At 39.6% G+C, this 21318-nt stretch overlaps 1 long non-coding RNA gene across 1 annotated transcript; it reads left to right on the forward strand.

Moving 5' to 3' along the window:
• The first annotated feature begins 82 nt into the window (after positions 1-82).
• Positions 83-16397, forward strand: LOC147231887 (uncharacterized). Its single transcript, XR_015106516.1, has 4 exons — positions 83-210; positions 6808-6914; positions 7000-7084; positions 15247-16397. It is a non-coding gene; the product is annotated as an uncharacterized LOC147231887 (long non-coding RNA).
• The last annotated feature ends 4921 nt before the right edge of the window (positions 16398-21318 follow it).

Genomic DNA, 21318 nt, shown 5'->3' on the forward strand with positions numbered 1-21318 from the left:
TGGGTGTCTGGAAAGCATGTTTATGCATGCAGTATGTATTGATTACTTCTACTGACCCAGTTTTTTGTTTACTTCTCGAGGTCCAAGTCCTTGCACTTAAATGTTAGAGATAACTGATGGTCTCGTAAGGCCGAGCGGGTTATTCCAAAACTAATTTAGCTGTACACTACAGTGTAGAGGGACATCGTTATGAGGACAACTTGGCACAAGGTAAGATTACTTTTTCAAACCAATCTCTGCTCTTCATAATTATATGAATTAAATTAATTGGGAATGAACATTTGCATATCTAGGTTATTTCTCTTTCTGGGAAAATGGTCTTTAGAGAATAGAGAAACGATTATAAGGCTGCCAGACAGTAAAATACCTCAATTTCTTTCTTCATGTCTGTCATTTCCTTCAGTGTTTCACTTCTCAAAGGATTTGGTCCCGGGGAGGGGAGGGGAAGCTGTGATAGCATCACGCTGCAATATGTGCAGCCGTCACATCCATGGAGCAATTTAATAGACTTTTCAGCTACCTAAAGCACAAAATCCGGTATATCATTAAATGACTTACCTTGAACTGTTACTTGTTTTGCTGAGGAAGGAAACGACTCACAATATTGTTCTGAATGCAGTGTGATTGCTGCGGTGTAATCTGATTGGGTGGCAAATAGTGTAGGGAATATCCTTATCTTTGCAAATAATTTTCTTTCTTCAGTGTAAGCTTTGGGCTCACACTGGTTTAAACACTCTCTATTTTATTGCCTCAGCTGCTAAATTATTTTGTCAGAATACAACAATAACTTACTCCACCAGGGTTTGCTTGGGTTATGGAACCCAGTGGCAGTTATGATCCATATAATGTTTATTTTCAACATGCTTCCCTTTCATATTTTTTAATCAGTTAGAGAGATTTCCTGTATCCCATAATTCATCTCCGGTTTTGATACAGCCGTTGATAAGAATGGCCATGAGAAAGAAGAAGAAGAAAGAAGATACTGGAACACCATATAAGACATATTCAACCTAGATATGAAATGCCTGATTGGATCCAAAGTTTGTATCAGTTTCAGTGTCTATCACCTGATGTTCCTTTTTTTTCAGTCACTAATCACAGTGAAATATCTAAACTCAGCTAAAGATAACACAATAACATTCCCATATCCTACTGTAACATCTTGTTCTTTTCCCACAGTGGCCCAGAATTGCAATGAATGAGTGTAAAACATACTATAATGGGAAAGATGTGAAAATAATCACATATGCTTGAGCTGGCAATATTAGTCATATTCAACCGGATAATTAAAGATTGATCATCATATCCTGCTGTAGAGATGAGGATGTCATGTGACTCTATTTCATCTAATGCCTGTTGTTGCACATCATCAGAACCTAATTCCTAAGATTATTTATTTACAAAGGTTTCATTTTGCCTTTCCAGAGATGAGGGTCTAAGAGCAAATTGGACTGTACTTTTCATTCTGAAAGAAAATGATTTGAGTTGACATCAGCATCGCAGACTGAACTGAGAATAGTTCCTGGATATAATAATCCATCACAAGAAGTTATTCTGAATGTAGAAGTATTTGCTTTTAAGAAACTAGTTACATTGTACTCAGAACAAATTTGCGGTAAGCCGGTTTTGTCATTTTCTACCCCTGTCTGTTCCAACTGTCTTCTCGAGCAACATCCCTGAAAGAAAATCAGTTCCTCATTATGGAGTCAGCCATAATAACAGTCTGTAGAATCTTGTCCAAATGAGGCAGTCAAATAAATTGCCCATGTGAGCTCATCAACAGGGTCACAGGCATCCACTTACTGCACAAGACCCCCATGGCAACCTGATGTGTGTCCAGAAACAAAACAATAACACCTCATCAACTGCGGAAGAGATCATGATGGTCTTAGTGGACTTTTTCAAGCATTGATCAATGATTCTTAAACCAGATAATCAAAAAATATCTGAAGGGCATATTCTCTACACGCCCCAATCAGAATCGAAAATGAAATAAGAGAGCATTACCATTTTTCAATTTATTTATTTGTCTCTCTGAGTAAAATCATGTTGCAGGCGGCAACCAATTGGCTTAGGTGCAAGCTGCTGCGAGCCCACCCATCTATGGACAAATCCGTTCTTTGTATCCTTGTCTTTTTTTTATTTCTATTATTTTTTTTACCCCCCCCCCCCACCGCTTTCATCTGGTGCTCAGTTCTATTCAGCCAAATGTTCTCATCAAAGGTCGTGCTGCTCTTCTCTGCAGCCACTGGCCATGTTTGATATTCCATTTTTTAAGCCACATCAAGAAAGAGGGCACTTCCAAACTTGAGCATGTGTGATTATCTCCGCCGTCCCACATCGCAGATGATGCAAGAGAGGCTGATGGAGTGGGGGGGGGGGGATAATTGAATGAACTTTTGTTGTTCATCAATTAGAAAATGGCACCATATCAGAAGGAAAAACCCACAACTTTGATGTTTCTCTATCAAATTTGGTCATAAAGATTAGATTTTTATAAAGACACACATCAAATAAATTGGTCTCAATGGATATTTTGTTCTTTTTTTCTTCACTTTGTATCAAAGTTTTTTTTTTTTTAATTTAGTAATGCTGAATTTAGAGTACTCTTGCCTAGAAGGGCTTGAGCAACTCTGCCATCTTCTGGTGGGACGTGCTCTCTCTTTGTTTCTACTTGTTGTGATTGTATGCTGCCCTCTTTTGGAACTTACAGTCACATGCACTTGAAAATGATCATTCTGATTTATTTATGGGGCCACTTCTGGAGGCTGTTTAATAAACAGTTCATACTTGTATTAATTTTTCAATTGATTGCTACTTTGTTTTTCCTTGCAATCGGGTAGGCACACAATGTCTAAGTTTCCATACATTAGACCGGGCTCCACGGAAAGAGGTCCACTTGCTTTCTTCGGGCACATATATGTCAAGACCAATTGGGTTAGACTCATGATGACCATCAACAACATAATGAACCCTAAGGATAAATGAGAGTCAGGTTGGACCTCCACAATGAACAGAGAAGCTTGAAACTTAAATATGTGTTTACTACTGGAGACCTTACCGCAGTAGATTGAATTTCCAGTGAGGACTTTGACATAATAACTTCTGGTGAACATAGCACCCAGGCACAGAACAAGGACGGGGTAAACGGTGAATGTGTAGCTCATGTAGTCCCTAAACATGAAGGTCTGTAGGATGAACCTGCGGGTACCAACACCCAGTTTCAAATAAACATCTCCCAGGTGTTCCCTGATTGTTGGAAATTAGTTTCAATCCCCAGCGCACTTAGTCTTACCATATGAGACTGCTTAAGAGGACCATGGTCAGGATGAAGGTGCTGACTTGTGGATCATGTATACCAACGTGGTACTTGAGAACAACGCCCAGATCAACCATGGCATTCAGTAAAGTCCACCAGGCGAACAGTGCCAGGCCATTCTGGGTCTTCACCAATGACAAAGAGAATGAGAAACTGTTTTTGATTAACCCAAAATTATTTTTTTGGCGAAAAAGCAGCCTCACCAAGTAACGTATCCATGAGATTTCATCCGGGTTGTTGATGGCCAGCCAAGGTTTGTATCTGTTGAGGTTCTTGTAGGACATATACAGCATGTAGAAACTGAAAGCTGGTAGAGTCCAGCTGAAGATGGTTGCTCCAAGGATGTTGCTGTAAAAGTGACAAATCTATTGCATCGGATCATATTTCTTTGTGTGATTGATGCTGGTATGCATGTGTGTGAGTGAGTGAACAACTAACTGTATGTCCCAGAGAACCATGCTGCAGATCCGTGAACAGTTTGCCATGGACCACAACAAGTAGAAAAATGGACAGTGGATTTCTGGATTGCAAGACACAGGGCCAAGAACGTTTCTGCACGTAGAGCAGTGACAGCCTGTGATTATTTACCATAGCTTTGGCTCCCAAGGCTTTGTAAGCTTTTTATTACAACATATTAAGTTTTAAAGGCATAGTCTTTGCAACCTTTTAAAGCGTTTGACGATTGCATCCATAAGCCACGCTGTAGACCAAATGTCAGCCATAATCCAGTTATTCTCTGACCACCAGTCCATGGTTACATCCAGGGAAAAAGTCTTAGACACAGTCCAAGATGAGGTCTGAAACACAGCTGTGAAAAAACATTGGCCCCATAACCACAAAAATATATATTCAGTAAGGTTGAACATTTTTACTTGGTTTGCCTAGTTGAACACACTCTGTACTAAACACATCTAAATCATTGCATATTATGATCAAGACTGCAAGGCAGATGTGAGCATGTATGTGGGTTTGTGTTTATTTTTTTTATAGGTTTCCTGGACTCCATCCAGTGAAATGACTCATATGAGCTGCGAAAAGGCACGTTGATGTGCATGTCCAAGGTCCAGAGTTACAGTATGCAACAATCTAGTTGAACGGTACATTGAATTGTGGCAGCTTTAATTGTTACATCTTTAAAGCATAGCTTTTGTTGCTATATTATACACAAAACACCCTCGATCAGATATAACTAGACACATATCCCCATCCTGGCACCCAACATGTCACATGTGTCATCAGAGTAAGGATTTAAATATTATTTAGGTGTTCAACCACTCACCATTTGGCACTCTGCATTCCCTTGTCAGACTCCAGAAGATGACTGCACACAGTTGACTAAAGACAGCCAAAGCAATACACCAAGTATGTATGGTGACATGATCGATGGTTTTCACCGAGTAGAGAGACATCTGGAAACGCACCATCTCATCTGACAGCCGCTGGGCTATGAGATAAATTGTAATATTTTGGACTTTGTATTACTGCATGTGCTGTTTTATGACACCAATCAGATGTTTAATGCTCTGCCATCTTGGTATTTGATAGCTGTGATACGACCAAACGACTCTGTGTCCTAAATGCACTGCACAGCAATTTTATTGGGCCTCTATTTGGTTGTTTATTTTGACAACGATTACACAACTGACAACAGGCAAGACATACAGGACTATCAAATCAAACATTGTGTTTATGACATTAGGTAATGAAACCTTGTATTTGTATTTTATGTTTGGACAACATAATGACATTTTCTTGAGGATACTGAATATTTTGATGTTTGTTTCCTCTCCAGGTGGAACGAAGGAAATCTATGCAAAAGCAATTTGTGTCATTTCTTTATTTCATCTCAAAGCAGCAAATACAATCAAGTCATTTTAGGTCTTTCAACACATCCAAAAATATAGTATTTACATCCAAAATAAGAATAAATGCCACACCTAAATAAAAGAAAACAAACTACACCATCTGGTTGCCTTTTTCCCCTATAACATTATTTAGTTATAGAAAGATTGCTTTCTGTGTCAGGGCAATTTCCACTGGCGACAAATTGGGTATATTGACATCGTAAAGCGGCTTCTTGTGGTTCCTCCATGTGACTAGGATGATGCGAATCACAAACAAAATGCAGGTAATGGATAGGATAAAAACTACAAAGAAGAGCAGATCAAACATCCATGTTAATCTCTCATAATGTAGACAGCATGTCATACACAGGACTGGAGGCAGGATGCAATTATTTTTCTCAGTTTTCATTTTTTTTTTTTTTAATACCTGAGAAGATGTATACGGGCCCCACATGAGACGCCGAGTTTGTCAGACTGCCGGTCAACCACAGGATTACAACAGGGTAGATGGTCATGATGTAACGCACATGCTCATCGAGGTAAAAGTTCTCCAACAGGAACCTACAGTTGAAAGAGACATAGTCACGAGTTGTTTCCTTATCCTATTATTGAATTCTAACCCATGAGGAAAGACAGTTAGGCTCACCACACTAAAAGCTTCATCAGTAGCAGCACCAGCGACAGCAATGCGCAGTCGCATCGCGGTGCCTCTGTTTTCTGTGCTAAATATATGGTTAGGTTCAGCAAAGTGGAGAGGGTCCCCCATGTAGCGTATACTGCCACTCCATTTTGCACCTGGTTCATCAGAACAAGGGGAGACTTGAACGCTGGGTTGGTGGGCAGTGCAGATCTTCTTCATTTTCTCCCTACGGCTTTTCCCTTCAGGGGTCACCATAGTGAATCAACCTTCTCCATCTAACCCTATCATCTGTATCCTCCTCTCTCAGACCAGCTACTTTCATATCCTCTCTCACTACGTCCATAAATCGTTTCTTTGGTTTTCCTCTAGACCTCCTGCTTGGTAATTCCAATTTCAGCATCCGTCTACCAATATATTCACTATCCCTCCTCTGTATATGACTGAATCATCTCAGTATATAGGTGGGGAATGCAGATATACAGGATTATTCGATATCTAAGGTGGCTGGTATCATCCCAATCCTAAATCTCCTTGATTCCAAATGTCCTTGATTCAAAGTTCCCTGTGCTGGTCATCTGCTCATCACTGCCGATTTCATGTTGAGTAAAACATGTTGCTAACCTTCATCTAGCATCTTAATCTCAAAGGATAAGCTTTACCATTTCGGAGGATGACACATTTTGATGACAATGAATTAGGTGATGGAGCAGCCAGCACCTTTTGGATAAATGGCTGGCTTATTTGTCTTATAGAGTGTCAACAGCATACGATGGGACCTGATTTCTAATGGCAGAATGATAAATCAAGGCTTTCAAAGGACATGTAATCCAAAGAAATATGATACAGAAGATGAGAATTTTCTCTAGTTTTTTTCTCCCTTGTATAAACTTAATTTATTCTTCTCAAATGTTTCGATGTATGCTGCTGAAACTTAAATTCATAAATACTCTTTTTTCAGTTGGAACCGCTTGCTTTAAAATGTAACTATCTGTGTTCTTCGTTAGTTAACTCAACATAATTCTGTGAAGTGTTGGAACTGGACTGAATTATCAGACAGAAATTTGGTTCAACATCAGACTGGTGTTACACTTCAGTCACAAATAAAATTCAGGTAAACTGTATTGAAAATCCAGCAAATGTCAGGCATTATTGTAGATGAATTTTGGTTAACATTGAATTTTTATTTCTATTTTCAGATGTTCCACATCAAATTGACATTGACTGTGGTTCACTTGACATCCCAGCATGGAGGGTATTCAGCTGATTCTGGTGCATGCACAGGTATGTGCATATGTCTTATGGAATATGCTGATTATCAGATTATTAAATCAAACAAGATGTTGCAGGCTAACGTGACATGAAAGTTAAATTCACAGAGAAAGAGTAAAATTGCTGAATGCTTGGATTATATGTTTATAACTCAAATTATCTTGGGTTGACATTGTTTTCATGCAGGGAGCCCTTCATTCCAGAACAAATCTTTCAGATTTTATAATTTCTCTTTACAGTTTTTCCCACATGTTTCAGCTACACTCTTGCAAAAAATCAAAAGCACCGCCCTTCCTTTTTGCATAAATGACAGAGTAGTTTGCGTACTGTTATGTTGATTAGCAGTTTGCAAAAGCAATGCTAATAATTCAAGATTACCAGTATTCTGAAGATCCAAAGGTCTACATTGTGATATTTGTTTAACCAGGCTCCATAGATCTTCAAGCCACAACAGGAGAAAAATAGAATCATGTGATCTGTGACTGTCATGAGTGCTGATGTGATCAGCATTGGCAGCCATAACCTACACACACAGAAAAACATCTAAATTAAACCAAATGTAAAAATATGGCATCCTAAAATTGAACATGCACGGTTTATAGTGTGCATAATTATCTTAGGGCTCTCGAGCTAATCTTGTGTACTTACTCTCTGTCAAATAAAAACAACCATGTAATATTCAAGGACATGTTGATGACAAAACAGACATGGAATCCATAGGGTAATGCTGCAGGAGTGGTGTACAACCAGTCAAATGCACTCCTGCAAATACAACGGATATCATTGTTAGTTTTGGGTGAGAGCAAACAAATTATGCCAGTGTGGATTTATACAACATGTCAATAGGAAGTAACTGCAGCGTGCAGAAACTGAGCTGCCTCTGTACTTTGGTGGACCTATTTACAATCTGCAAATTCAAGAAAATATGATAAGATATCAAATGGTTTGACCAAGTGAATAAGACAAAGCCATGGACTATGTTTGAATGATGATAATTTGTATGGGGACCTACCTTCGACAGAGTCCCACTAAGAAATATGTATACATGGCAAAAACCCAGATGTAGATGAAGTCCCACACAAACAGAGCCCAGTGGGCAGGGGTTATTGGTGTTGTGTACTTGACAAGCATGTCCTCTGTGCTCTGCTTGAAAATAACTAGATGAAGATAAACTCAGATTATCATCTTCTCCGTGCTTTATTCCACAAAGCCTGTGTATGACTAGAGCAAGCTGATGAATATCCACCTGATTTCGAACCAAATCCCGATAGAGAGTTGAGAACGATTGCTGCTAAAAAGGAAACCAATCCCAGACACATGAGCACGATGCGAGCTAGGCTGTGGTTCAACATGACGAGGGTCTGAGCGTAAAAATGAACAAAAGAAACTCGTAAGTCATTTTAGATTACAAAAAAAAGGCAATTTAAATAATTTCTTTATTTTTTTTACTTCAACAAATCAACAGAAAGTCCGTCATCTACTCACGCAGACGGGCTTTTCTGGCTCTTCGCAAAGACGAATGTAATCCAGCATTTGTGGCTTAGAAACGGGGAAGGACAATACTGGTTGTATCAGAACTTGCCCTGCATATTGTGACACCTCATTTTATGGACCTGCAATGAGCATCTGTTATCTGTGTCTGTCATAAACAATCCAGTTTTTGGCCATTAAAGCAGGGTAAAGAGTAAAGACTATAATATTACTAGAGTGTCTAAATACTTGAGACAAGCATTTTGACAGAACCAGAAGAATCTTTAAGTACATCCGCAAAGCGATCTACAAGAACCTAAGCCATTTGCAAACAGTTCCCCGCTGACCCAATGAATTTCTTCCGCTATTGTTAAAGCATGAATCGTTTTGAGAAATGTGCTTTCTCTTCGTAATACTTGGAATGAAATCTTGCTGTTGACCTCAATCTTTTATTTGTCTTCATGTAAAGTGTGACGTCGGTGATGAAACTGAACATTCAGGGCTTTTCCACAAAGGGGCACTATTGTATGATGATACAGTGTTGACCTGTCATTGGAGTTGTGGCTCACCAAACCTTCAGCTCAGGTGTGGGTGCGGCTAATTTTCAAAGAAATGTAAGGTCACATTTTTATCATTTATTTATGACTTGGCTGCACTTTTTTTTTTTTTAAACATCTACATGTCTCGTAGTGAAGACAAAATATCTGTTTTTCTGTACAAGTTTTATCCAGAACAAATTATCTAATTATCCCCAGGTGTAAAGCTGGTGGAAGCATTGTGAAAGTAAACAGCGATTGTGTTAGATAAAATGGCAGTGATAAACATGTCAGCGTGGGTATTTGAATCCATCTTACTGCTTGTGTAAAACCCAATAGTTTGAGTGGAAATAAATGTAATGTTATGTTTTCTTTTCTTTTTAGTGCAAGTCTTAAATCTAAGAATCGAAAATCGATCATGGATCTTATGAATATCCTTTAAAAATCTACCGCACTGTTTTTTCTTGCTTCTCTCATTCAATGTGCAGAAACATGAGTTGCTTAAATGCATAAAATAGTTAACATCTACATATATTATAACTGCATAACTATGTAAACTCTCATATAGCAGTGACTCCTGCATTCACCGGTAGCAAATAATAGTAATGAAACAATTCAAGTTGAATAAAAAACAAGCATATAATGACCATATGTGTCATTAAACATATGATCCAATTATTCTGCTTGAGAGGGTGAAGTATTTGGCCGGCAAGCTGAGATACGGCTGCTCAGCTGAGGTACAACCTTTTAAAGGAAACACTCGACCCGGGGAACCTCCCCTGCCAGTCTCTTCCCCTGGCACCAGATGTTGCCTTGTGGTGTATTGTACTAAATGCCTGGGAAATAATTAATGCAGAGCTCTTCAGTGAGGGTGTGGATTAACAGCTTTGTGCACTGCACGCACCCAGCCGTACACAGAAGCATGGCCTTGCACACTCTCGGAAACACAAACACACATAACGCAAGCCGGAGGTGAGTCATGACCTGGGAGGAAATACAGAAGAGTCATATTGATGCTTATGAACACAAACAGCATGTCTTAAATCCTAGATACAGAGCTAGATTTGCTTAAAGAATGAAAAACATTGCAGTTGAATTTCTGAGATATTATTTCATGGACTGCCAGCACGGTGGAGCAGGGAGGCCTTTCTTTGTGGAGTTTGCATTTTTTCTCCCACTGTCCAAAAACACACACATGGGTCTATTTGACATGTGAATGAAATTCAATGAAAATATGCAGAGATTAAGATTCATTCATGACTGAATAATTCAATGAAATCAGATTAGGGAGGTGTAAAGGTATAAATTCAGTTCGCAACTTCTCCGTTTCAGTATCTCAGGTAGCGCTATTTCATAAGTTTAGACAAAGAAATATCAAACAAAAGGTCATGATATGTCATTTTCCATTAAAATCATCACATCCCAGAAATGTTTCACCTCATCAGTCAGTCAAAGCTACATGGGCCTTGTCAGAGGCCTCTGTGATTGCAATAGTTTCTAATGTTTCGATTTCACTCTGCGTCTGGATGACTCTTTCAAGCCGACTGACTGACCTGCGTCGCTGGGAGAGGATAAGCCCCAATTTGTCGGCAGCTCATCATCTAATGAATGAAATCACACCCAATTACACGCCCGCCATCTTTGATCATTTGTAGGAGATATGTGTATGATGGGTATTATAAAAGATCACTGTCACTTTCATAATAAATCCTCGCACTCTTCACTGGCGTTCTCTAGCACACAGTGATCGCATCCAAACGAATTTGAACTCCTTTGTTGAAAGTGTTGTCGACATTTTTGGATGTTGGATGCAAAAGTAATTTGACTGTTAGGATGTTAAGAGGAAACAGTTTGTGCCAGGAAATGCTGATCAACTGCAAACAGAGAAGGGTCTTAAATTCAAACAGGGATGTGAGTAATGAGCTTCCCAGCCATGGTCTCTGATAATATTGGACTATTGGGACATTCTTATATGGTAATAATTGGGAACTATGACTAACAAGCTCTATGTATTTGGACTGTTTATCACCTTGCAGCCCTGGCTGTCTGACTTTCACGCTATATTAGTGGACGACATTTGCAGATCCCTCTGGAACCAAGTTGCCTCTTAATGTCACAATTACACTGCAATGACCCAGACTGTAAGCTGTGCCCGCTAGATTACAAATGAGGACAGCGAAGGAATATAAAGGTGAAAGTGCAAGATATTATTCTGTACTGAGAGTTGGGCACAAAGCTATAATTTACCGTTGTAGCAAAATTATTGAATCTGTTTAGGTAGTAAATTCCATCATGTGAGACTACCATTAAAAGGAAATGCTGAATCCTGAAGCTATTCATGGCCTTGTCTAAAAAAAAAAAGGATGATGAAAAATCCCATCTCCTGACTGACAGTGGACAATGTATTTACAGGTTTGATGGAAGTTTCACAGGAATCACATCCACTCTAATTCCCAAACTCTCTGCCTGAGGCGAGCCATCACAAGAGATAAACCTCCCCCCCAGATGAAACCATTTTGGGTCTGTAAGAGGTTGTCAAAATAATATTTTCATTTTACCAGAGGGGTTAACATCATGTTTGGACTCCACATATTCTGCGCTCAGCTTTTGCTGTCGGACTTAAAACATGAAGCTTCTGAACAGCCTCCCTCTCCTGTCACTCACTCTGGGTGCTGCTCGGGGAATATCGAGGTTGGATGACGGGGGAATCGCAGAACTATTCACACTAGCTGGCGAAATGTTAAACCAAATTTAACTTCTGAAATTGTGACCTTCCACAGCGGGTCTTTTCAGCTGAGCCTGAACTGCACTGATACACATAGTAGACAACTGAAAAATATACACTTGATTAAAAACATTTTAAGTGATTTGATATTTCAAAGTCATTTAGAATACTGTCGTGTGGAGTAATGTATTGAAATTTATGGAAGATTGGGCATGGCGCCTGTGGCTGGAAGTCCATCCAAATGTGAACGATGACATCTGTTTGCATATCATGAAATATGTTTGGATATTGTAAGAGTAGGATCACAGGCTTTGTTTGGGGTCTCTGGTAACTGAGTGCATCTCCTTAGTTATCTCCCTGTGCACGGGGAAATAAAAACATGTTGCTCTAACACACACACACACACACACACACACAATCACATTTACACTGCAATGACCCAGACAATCACCGCCTCCTGTGTACATGCTGGATTGTCTTTGTGTAACACACTGAACCACCAGTTGCTCCTAATGGTCCGGTTAGTAACATTGGCGTATGAGAGCGTGTGAATGGGTTGATGCACTACATTGGTGGAGGAATTTACAATTTAAACACGCTTTAGCAGAGTGTTTGTATACTATATGTGTGCAAAAGTATACACATACGGTGTATACTGTTGACGGAGGCTCAAAGTATACCATACCTCTCTTCCACCTTGGACAATTTTGTTTAACTGCTATGTTCCAAAACAATGCATTTTTTTGTGTGCACAAATGCATTAAAGTCCCATTAGTTTAAAATTCCTTCCTTGTCTCAAGTTTAGCCACTGAGCTCCTGCATACCAGTTTCGGGGTTACATACAAAACATACATTTTTATTATTTTTATTTGGGGTTATTACATACCAGTTCTTAGTCCCTGGAAATCTTACCCTTTCTCAACGTAAAAGAAATGGCAGCCAGGACAAAAACCATGTTAAAAATTTGGAACAAAATACAGTCAGCCTATCAACTACCAAAACTAATGGACTTATGAAGAGGTTTACCTCTAACAACTCTAAAATGGTCAGAATATTGTAAAATCTATTTGCATCAACTGTTCAAGGATGACAATCTTAAAACATTTGTACAGCTGACAATGAAATTTGATCTCCCGAAGATAGACTTTTTTAGATACCTACAGTTAAGATATTTCCTGACAACGCACAAGGAGTGGGAAAAACTTCGAAAACCTAATCCCATAGAAAGGTTTCTAATAGCACTATTAAGCAATAGGGAAAAGAAAGTAATTGATTAGTTGTATATTATATTTCTATACATAACTTCCAACAGATAACACAGAGATGGGATGCAGAAATTAACATTTACATACCAATGGACACCTGGGAGGAGATATGCACTGAGGCACACCGGACCTCAAATTCAAACTCCTGGAGGGAATTCAAGTGGAAAGTATTAGGTTTTTCAGAACATCAGACATAATAGCTCAGATGAGTCCGACACGTTGTAGTTCTTGCTGGAGGAACTGCGGTGAAGATATTGCCAACCACACATATATTTTGGCTTTGCCCTAAACTAAGTTAATTTTGGAAGGAGGTTTTTGACGCCCTAAAAGCGGTTTTCAAACAGGACATTCCACAAAGCCCTACAACTGCATTATTAGGAGCAACACCTATGGGTATAGACAGAAAGGATGAAAAATACCTCGGAAACATATTGCTCACAGTAGCATTGAAAGCCATAACTCTCAGGTGGTTAAAACCGTAACCCCCTACATATAATATATGGATCCAAAAAATATGGCTCGTATACCAAATGGATCAAATTTCCTATTCATCGAGACTTCAGAAGCCTATTTTTATTGAGGGATGGGCACCTGTCATGTCTTTGCTGATACAATAAGGTTGGACTCAAAGAGTTTTGGACTGGGACTCGACATAAGCAAAATATCCTTCTAGATTACCTATGTGGAGTGGCTTTTTTTATATAATCCCCCCCTTTTTTTTTCTCACCCCCAATATTTCTGTTACTATTTCATGTCATGACATGATCATGTCATCTCATTATATATATGGTACATGTACCTGTCATATCGATGTAGATAAAAACTAAATACAAATTGAGTTAAAACAAAATACCAGTTCTTTGCAAAATTAAATGTAACATTCAATATATTTGGTCTCAAATAGCAAACAGATTATAAGTAAGCTCTACAAAGGGAGAAAAGAGAGAGGAAATGGGCCTGGTTTGCCGAACGCTGGCTTTTTCAATGATTAATTGCAGCATTATTACAGGATGTATCTCATTAGAGTAAACAAAATGTGGTTACTGTTGACGGTGGATGCAGACTAATGATCCATTCCTAACACTGCCACATCAGAGCTTCCTTCAGCGCAACTTATCAGCACATCTGCCTGCGGCAGACTCTCTTATTCAGTGTGGTTCTCTCTTTCCAACCCAAGTGATTTACTCTCTTAGCCACCGACACACGGGCACACACTAACACACACATATATACACAATCACACACACTCTCTTTCATCTCTGTGTTCACTACTGTCAGTCCTATACTCCCAGATGAGAAATAATGGTTTGCGCATATTGTGAGTCTCCAAATCCAAATGTGAAGCTGTTTGATTGGATGTTTACACGGGGGTTCATTTGTCACAAAGGATTGATGTTTGCATTTTCGGGTGCTCTTTGTCTCTATCATCGGGTACTTGATAATTAAAGGTTAAACTAGCTTTGACATGTCCGTTACAGTAAGCTGTTTGTGCTGGATTCATTTTCACATCAACTGGAGGATGTGGTGCATTGCCTATTGCAGCAAATTGCACCGGTCATTGCAGTAATTATAAGCAATAATCCAAATATTATGCTGGAAAAGCAGACAAGCGGCTGATAAATGTTTTGTTTATGTTATTAATTCACCCTTCTTGAAATAGTAATGCCTGCTATCAAAATTCACAATTTGAAAAAACTGATATATTCTGGTTGTCTCAGTTATCACCTCTTCCCCCTCAAAGCATGGGGGCCTTCCTGTGGGGATTATCCATGTTTCCCCCTTTTCCCTGGTTTCTTCCAATGGTACAAAAGTATGTAGGACTTGGAGGCTCTAAAATTGCTCTGAATGACGGAGTGAATGATTTCTCTATATGGTGTGAGAATGATTGTATATCCTTATAGGATATGTGAATGGTTGTATATCTCAATATGTGACCCTGTGATCAACTGGCAACCAGTCCAGGGTGAACCCTCTTGTCCGATGACAGCTGGGATAGGCTCCAGCGACCCTGACTGCAGGATAGGGGGTACAGACAATGAATGAATGAAAGATATATATCCTACTTGTCATTCTAGGCCCTTGTATGTAAATAGAAATGACTTGCTGCCCTGATGTTCAGCTGTTCTGTCATGCTGAATGTGACACATCCTTACTTTTATTTTATTTTTCCTCCCCAAGGTCACCTTCTTTCGTCGATACCAGAGAAGCCCTTGTGGCACCTGTCACTTCATTTGGCACACAGTGAGGCGAAGAGCTGGGAGAAGGCAGGAAAAAAAGAAGAAAGAAATCGGGATGTGGACGGGGGGGACAAAGAGCAAGAAATGTGAGGAGAAATCAACACAGTGAAGCGAAAACAGAAAAGAGGATCCAGTCCCTGCTCTCTCAGTGCCTCCTACCTGTCAGTGAGCAGCTCAAACAGGACTTTTTGCAGCCTGTTCCTGCCAAACAGGACATGGCAGCTACACGGCAAAAGAAAGTAACAACTATATCAGCAACATCTACAGCGCCGTCCCCCAAGCTGTGAGTTCTCCAGCTAAAACTTCAGAGTCCGGTGTAAAAGAGAGCACTGGAAGGCTTTAGAGCTGTCAGTGTTGCTATTGGTTACGGAGAGACAATCACGTAAATAGAGAGTTAATACTTCACCGTGTGATACAGCTGTCAGCTGTGTGTTTATCTGTAGCTGTCAAATTGCCTTACGGCGAGAAACGCCACATTAACTGCCAAAACAACAGTGATATAAATGTTAGACGGTGTGCCGGGAAGATGAAAACAGTAATTTCACGTCGCAGAATATTTTATCACATAAAAACATTTCTGCCAAGACACAGAGACAAATAGACTTATGGAAGAATCGGCACAGGCCAAGACAGTTCTGTGTGTCATGTAGAACAACCATCTACATAGAAATAGGGGATAATGGCACATTTTACTCAAGCACAATAAAAGTGAAGAAATTAGCCTTTTTTGCTCATTTTGGGACATGTTGGAAGAGATTTGAAGCTTGTAGTTCATTTTCCATCTTTGAATAACATGATTTCCTCATTACAACAAAGTGATGTTGAATTAGAGCCAAGATTCAGCCTATTAGGATAGATAATTACATTTCCCCAGGTAAGTCCGGGAACGCATGTTCAGACCTTTTCAAATGCTTGATTCCAGCAACGCGGCAACAAAAAAATTGTGAATAGGAAAGTGCAAAAAATATTCACTCATGATAAGGAAGCCTGCTGCCTTTCGATAGGAAAAACAGTCATCAAAAGAGGAAACCAGGAAGCGGATGTTGACATGGAACTGTCACACGGGAACAAGACCTAATAGAACTGGACAAAAGCAAGCACCTATGAATGCACCAAGTGAATGTTGTGGAAATACACCGAAACATCTTGCGTCTAATTAAACGGGGTTGTTGAGCCACGATGCCAATTTCAAGTAATTCTCCAGACACCTGTAAGTCACTGGTGAATAGTGATTCCAAGTGTCCTTTGGCTCTTTTTTTTTGGCAATTACAGCAATTCAACTGAATTTAACTGAAAATATGCTCTCCGGTGCGAATAAAATCGTCTATCGGTGCTCCTCATCAGCTCGCCTTTTAACATCTCTGCTTCGGTCAAGATGTTACAAGAGTGAGACGAACACTGAAGCAGTGCTATGATGAAAGATATGCGTGTTTGAGAAAGACAGGTCGAACTTTATACCAAGGCGATAATTACATTCTGGTGTTTACTCTGTTACATCTCCGGCAAGAATTCATTTGCTTCGAGACAAAGAGGAATGAATTTAATCATGTCGAAAAACGATAGTCTTCAAGAGAACATCAAAAGACACCCCCTCACGGGCTGCTCCGCGAGCATTGATTGAAAATCCTGGGAGGAAACAGGCTTACCGTTTCCCAACCAGAGAAACCGATTTTCAGCCAACCGTGTCTCACAGCTGAGATCTGCTTATCTCTCAAGTCTTAATTGTTCTGGGACAACTGGTGGACAAATGGTGAGCAGCATGAAGAAGCTGAAGCAGGTGACATATGTTTATATATATATATATATATATATATATATATATATGTATATATATGTCAATCTCATCTATACATGATGCAGTCCACCTGCGTGCTACTACCTCAGCTCTTATAAGTTACCCTATGTTCCTCTTTTTTCTGGAAAAAGTCTTCACTACAGCCATTTCCATCCTTTTTGCAAAATCCACCACCATTTGTCCCTCTGCATTCCTATCCTGTATACCAAATCTACCGATCACTTCTTCATCCCTTCTATTGCCTGCAACAACATGCCCATTGAAGTCTGCACCAATTACCACTCCCATCTCTGGGGATATTCTGCGTCACTTCATCTAACTCATTCCAGAACTTCTCCTCACTTTAATTTTGAAAATCCAGACCTCAATGGGTTAATTTTTATAATTTTTGTGGGATTTTGTTTACAGCACATTCAACTATATAAAGAACTAGTAGTTGTACCTGAAGTATTTAATAAGCATATATCATTCATTCAGATCTCGGATGTGTTTTTTTAGTGTTCCCTTTATCTTTTTGAGCAGTGTGTAAATACACACACACACACACACACACACACACACACACACACACACACACACACACACACACATATATATATGTGTGTATATGAACTTTAATAACTTTAATAATAATATACTAATAATTATATATTAATATGTTTTTCCAACTCCAGGATTTAAAATGAACTACAATTTCCAAATGCTTATTAAGTTCATATTGTATGTTGCTGTGTTTATCTTTCACTTGTTCCTGACTAGTCTCCTAGTTCCTGTTGCTGAGAAACATCCCCACAGTCCCCACCATACCTCACTGTAGGGATGCTATTGGACATGTGATGAATGACGCCTATTTTTCCTGCAAACATGACGCCTGGCATTCACGCAAAAGAATCCAATCTATGTCTCATCAGACCAGAGAATTTTGTTTATTATGGTCTGAGAGTCCTTCAGGTGGGTTGCCACGTGCCTTTTACTGTGGGGTGGTTTCTGTCTGGCCACTCCACCATACAGGCCTGATTGGTGGATGGCTGCAGAGATGGTTGTCCCTCTGGAAGGTTCTCCTGTCTCCACAGAGCTCTGACAGAATGACCATCAGGTTCTTGGTCACCTCCCTCCCACCATCGCCCAGTTGAAATGGCCAGACTGTTCTAAGAGACCTGTTTTTTTTCCAGAATCCATCCTTTTACAATATTTTTACCCTTCCCAAGATTTGCAACTCAAGACAATTCTTTTGGCCTCATGCTTGGTTAGTGCCCTTACATGCACTGTTTACGGAGGAACCTCATAAAGCAGCTGTGTTCCTTTCCAAATCATGTCCAAATCAATTAACAGACATTATTGCGGTTGGACTCCAGCTAAGTTTTAAAAACATCTCAAGGATGATCAGTGGAAACAGGATGTTCGTGGGCTCCGCTTTGAGCTTCATGGCAAAGGCTGTGAATACCTTGTGTATCAAAAAAAAAAACATTGTCATTATAGGGTATTGTGTGTAGAATTTTAGGGGAAAAAATGAATTTAATCAAGTGGGAAAAGTGAAGTGTTGTGAATACTTTCCGGATGCACTGTAGGTGCAAAAACCACTGTGCAGGATGTGTTACTGCTGACATAAGCTTGTAAAAATGCAAAGATGACAAGAAAGACATTTAATTGCTGCACTGAACTGAGCGGCTCGACAGACTGTCAAACTCTGCTTTCTCGCTAACCAAGGCAACAAAGTCATCTAAGTTAGTGTGCACTTTCTGTGTCATCTTTCATATGTTTTCAACTACCTCCTTTCACATGAATTATTGATTAATAGTTGGCTGTTGCATGCCCAGCCACTGCGGGAGGCAAAACCTGGGCTGGGTTCTGTCCAAGATGAGGTCCGTGGATTAACAGGTGAACCATAATATTTTCACCCACATTTAAAATGAAAATGTTTGAGACACAGTTTACCATTTACAAACACACAGCAAATTATAAATGCTGTACTTCCTGTTTTAATTTTTCTTTTTAATGTGGTGAGAGAGGCTATGAAGGTAGTTGGTGTGAGAGAGGAGGGTACAGAGAATAGGGTTAGATGGAGAAGGTTGATTCGCTGTGGCGACCCCTGAAGGGAAAAGCCGAAAGGAAAAGACCATGTTGTCACACCGGACGATGTGTTTTTTAGGATTCTAATTATTTCAAACGGCATGTTTTTTTGGATTTGAGCAGGATGAGCTGTGTAGCACACCGCGATGTGTCGGCTGGTATTCATGCACTGCACTTGCGAGATGTGAGACAAATGAGATCACACATATCTCCTGAGGGACTCCCTTGCCCCAGCGCAACTTCCTTAAAGACATAGAAATACTCAACAAATTTGGTTTTGTTTTGTTTCTTTTCCTGATGGAAAAATAAATGACAAGATATACACACACTGTGTTTAAGAAATTGGATCATTCATATGAATTTCTTTGTTTTGAGGACCGCTGGTGATGATTTATTGCCGTCACCAGAGGGTGAGGATGGAGCATCTGCTGTGTTGCTATGACAGTTGTAAGGAGACAAATTCTAGTCAAATCACCAGAGAAAAACAGGATTATACGTCTTAACCCCTTCAGCTCATTCTGGTTTCTCCACTGGCAACAGTACTCTGTTTGCATAGAGTTGTGGGCTCTATGTTTGTCTCCCTCGCTGTTGTGTGCGGTGTGTGGTATTGATTTCACTGACACGTTCAGGGAACGCCTTTATTGACTGACTGCCACCAATAAATTGTTGATTGCTGGTTGATGAAAAGCCTTGAGGCTACAATAACTCCAACAATAATGTCTTAATGCAGACATACCCTTATGTGGAGCCACGTTCAGTCCAAATCCAGGAATCCCCACCCTAAACACACCGCCAGCGTGAATCTCCAGTCACTCCCAAGTCTGCTCTGACCCATCGTTGGCCCATTGCGAGTCCCGTCCTGCCGGTATGTGAAGTGTGCATCCATTTTATGGGATGGAGGCTGCTTGGCAGGCAAATAACGGAGGCTTTGCAGGTTCAGTACCATTACTGTGGCCTTCAGTCGGTCGTCAGTATCACTGGGACGGAGTGAGTGATGAGACTCAGTGCTCTGTCTGTCAGAAATGTGATACAAGACCATCTCGGGAGTTTTGACTGAACACAAATTATAATCTGGAGGATAAAATCCTGCAGTTACCCTTTTCTCTTCATTTGTATTTATGTTCTAAAATGCATAAAGAATATGAATTTCTTTTCCTATTACATTTCATCATACAATTAATAACTTTGTATAATTTTGAAAAGAGTTTTCAACCTCTAACTAAATAAGTTAATACCTCAATGCAGTACATTTTTACAGATACTGTGTATTTATAATTGAACTACCATGTAAAGGAAGAGACTGGCGCTCTGGGAATCCATGCTATTCTCGTGGCAGTTTATGTTTTTACCAGGGCCTGTACTTCTGAAAGCCCGAAGAAGGAGTTCAGTCTGGGGACCTGGCCTTGCATAAGACGGAAAGTTAAATTATTCATATGCCCCTCCGCTGCCTCAATTCATTTTATTTGCATCTCTGCCAAAGTGATCAGGGTAATTTTTTTTTGTATTATCACCACTATTATTTGAGTTCAAACCAAAGTGAAGCTGACAATCTGTGAGATAGTGAATCAAACTTTTTTTAAACGTTTTTTTTTTTTTTTTGAGAAAATGTCAATATTAGGATATTTACATAGCCAAAATAGTCAAGTCGGACTTTATCTATATGCCAAATCATAACACAGTTCCCATGAAGAGGGACCACGCTCTTAAATGATTTACAGAATGCTACAGAAACCTTGGACAGATCCAAGCTCTATGCAGGCCGCCTTCTGTCTTGACCAGTTGCGGTAGACCAAGAGAGGAAGAGAGAAATAGAATGAGTTATTAAGTGTATGAAAATATTTCACTGAAGCGCTAAAGCTGTTATGTAGAATCAGATAGGGAGAAACTTCTCCCTAAGGAGCAACTGGAGGGTAGAAGGGGTAGCATAGCAACCTAGAGTAGATCCGACATCTATAAAAACGAAGGTGAAATATAAGATTAAAAATAAAAACAAATTGTGAATAAAGGGAAAAATAGAATGCAGTGACTCCAGCATCTGTTAAGCTGCACATCTGTTTATAACTGTACATCTGTACAAAGGGCAGAAGAAAAGCCCCTTGCATTTATACAAATGCATTAATTTCGTTTAATTTTTTTTCTTTTCAAGGG

Source organism: Fistularia commersonii, chromosome 8, assembly GCF_037954325.1.
Source record: "Fistularia commersonii isolate RoL2024-O1a breed Wild chromosome 8, RoL_Fcom_v1.0, whole genome shotgun sequence".
Lineage (NCBI taxonomy): Eukaryota > Metazoa > Chordata > Actinopteri > Syngnathiformes > Fistulariidae > Fistularia > Fistularia commersonii.